Source organism: Polistes canadensis, unplaced genomic scaffold (genome assembly GCF_001313835.1).
Source record: "Polistes canadensis isolate GaletaPanama2010 unplaced genomic scaffold, ASM131383v1 scaffold_523, whole genome shotgun sequence".
Taxonomy (NCBI): Eukaryota; Metazoa; Arthropoda; class Insecta; order Hymenoptera; family Vespidae; genus Polistes; species Polistes canadensis.
In genome coordinates this window covers 18,920-21,682 of record NW_014570070.1, presented here as the reverse complement: position 1 = coordinate 21,682, position 2,763 = coordinate 18,920, and the positions used below count along the sequence as shown (strand labels likewise).

The window sequence follows — 2,763 nt, the reverse complement described above, 5'->3', positions numbered from 1 at the left end:
AATTAGGTCGTTCTAAAAAGTGCCGAGTCATCGCAAATAATAACCGAGTAAATTTTTATACTTGGCATAATTTTTGATCTAAATATACATATACGATTTGTCCGATTTGTACGATTATACGATTGAGATTACTTCGTCACGCAAAAATTCTTGGCGATTAATATATAGATAATTTATAGTTTGTTAGTATTTGAATTTTTCGTGTTTCAAAAACAAAAAAAAAATAAGCAAAATATATATCTATAAAAAGATTAAATAAAAGAGGGATAAAGTTGTGTTAAAAGAAGAAGAAAAAGAGACAAACTAGATACTAATGATCATATTCGTCTGTATATAGAAAAATTGCACTTAACTTGGTTAAAGTTTCAATGTTTATTATTATTTATATTCCCTCCCTAGAAAGTCTTCCTTTTAGTCGGTTTTTATGACAAGCAGGGTCGGTTTTTATGAGGGGTTAATATTACCCGCCCAACTTACGTGTGTTATTATTATTATTTTTATCATTACATAATGTTATATTACATATTAAATTTCTTTTTGTCGGATTTAAATAAATGTAATACAAATTTTAGAGAGTAAAAATAAGAGAAAAAAAAATGAAATATAATTTTTTTCAGATTATTTTCAATCTTATCAGAYCCAAAACAGATTTGTTTGAACAAAGTATAATGTTAATAAAAAGAATGAGACGAAAAACGATGAATCATTGAAAGTTTTAATATTTGACAGTAAAAGTTACCACGTGCCGGTAATCAAACTAATATTTTCAAGGAAATTCATATAATAATAAAAATAGAAAACGTGCTACGAAAAATTGCATTCACCTAAAATTCTAAATCTCTAAAAATAAATTTAACGTCCTCAAAGCATGATAACGCAATAAACAATAGAATATTATGTTACTTTCTAAGGTATAAATACGATTTTTGCTAAGTGCAAAAGCAGATATTCCAGCAACACAACTGCATCGACTTAGAAAACAAAATTTCGTTATTCTTAGAAAAAGAAAAAATAACTTTGAATTTTCTGAACTTTCCGACCATCTTAGTTTACGTAAGTATAGTAATAATTAATTGCTACTAACGAAAATTAAATGATTTCATTAATAGTTTATCACGTCATTGGAATTATCTGATTAATTTAATAATATATTAAATATGAAGCAGAAAGTAAATTTTTTTTCTGAAATAAAAAATATTGTTATTTTGTAATTTTTTAGGGAAATAATCAACATGCGTTATCTTTCAATAGTTTGTGTATTTTTAATCTTCATCATTTACTCAACAAGCACAGTACAAGGTCATGCATATAGTTCGAGCTTCGCAGAACCTACAGCTACCATAATCGGTGCTCCACTCCTAAAGTGTCCTGAAGGATATAAATATGATCGACGCTTTAAATGCCGAAAAGTTATTACTTAAATTAAGGAATAAAAAATTAATAATAATATAAAAATATTATTCCAATATTATATGTCAAATTTGTTTATGAATAATATAATGAAAATTATAAATAATGTAACATAATTGGAAAATAAATGTTAAATTAAAAATTAAAAGAATAAAGACATATTAAAAGTATCATGGCTATTATATTTGTAATTTGTAAGTTACACAWTTGGATATATTATTAAATAGAAAAATTTTATTGTAGCAAGAGAAAAAATCGTAAAAAAMATTTTTTTTTAATACAACAATCATTGCACTAAAACAAGAAATATTTTTGACATTGTACTTCTTCTGGGGCGTTTGGGAAAAAGTCATTAAAGTGAATTTTACGATGCGCGGGCAAAGCGATCTCAAATTTTTCTTCTCAAGCGGTCACCCATCCCTGTTCTAATGGTACTCAAGTGCTTCTTGACTTAAATCATCGAAGCAGCACCTAGTGCTATTACCGCACCATGTCTGTTGACGCATGAAGTGGTTTGATATAACTCCCTTATATTTAGTGTGGACTGATATCTACATTTTGGTGATTTTGACTAGGATCAGTATACATTTGAATTTCTGTTAAAATTGTCGAGATGCCTAAAACAAATGCAAAGAAATGTAAAAAATATCGTCTTCGAAGGAAGAAGAATAARGAAAATAAGGAAAACAATACACAAATTAATGAAGAACGTTGTAAAGGAGTATAGGCTGCGAAGAAAAATGATTGCACTAGGATATGAATTGTCCACGAATGGAATTTTATATATTCCGGCAACTTCTAATTTACTGTGCGAACCATCGGCTTAGCCTGCGATTACCGGTACAAATTTCAATAATTTAAATGTCACAGGGAAAACTAATATTATTGCTAATTATTTATTTTATATGTTTGGTCTTTATTTTTAAATTTATTTGAAGTTATTTATATTAATTTTACATTTATTAAATACTAAATAACGAGCTTGGCCTGACGAGAATGTCCTTCAGAATTCGAGTGGCACCCAACGTGATAACGATTTTTGTACCATTTTTATATTTGAAATACACGGCTTAATCATTTTGAGAATATTGAGAATATCGTGATGTTATCTCGCCTCCCCACTTTTCAAACCGATGCTAAGCGCGCCCTGCTGGGTACATCACAAAGACACTCGTGCTATTCTTTCACTGGACGCCTACGACGATACGTTTTAGACAACCAGCGAAAAATTTACAGAGAAACCAACGARCAAAGCGATATTTCCTATTTTAATTAAACCCTTCTTCTTCCTCACGTATAAATAAATAAATGAARTTATACTTATTAATTTTAATATATATAAATCTTTATCAA

At 28.2% G+C, this 2,763-nt stretch overlaps 1 long non-coding RNA gene across 1 annotated transcript; it reads left to right on the top strand.

Annotated features, from left to right (window-relative positions):
• Positions 1-943: 943 nt before the first annotated feature.
• On the top strand, positions 944-1,578 carry LOC106792650. The gene is made up of 2 exons (XR_001382326.1): positions 944-1,053; positions 1,220-1,578. It is a non-coding gene; the product is annotated as an uncharacterized LOC106792650 (long non-coding RNA).
• The last annotated feature ends 1,185 nt before the right edge of the window (positions 1,579-2,763 follow it).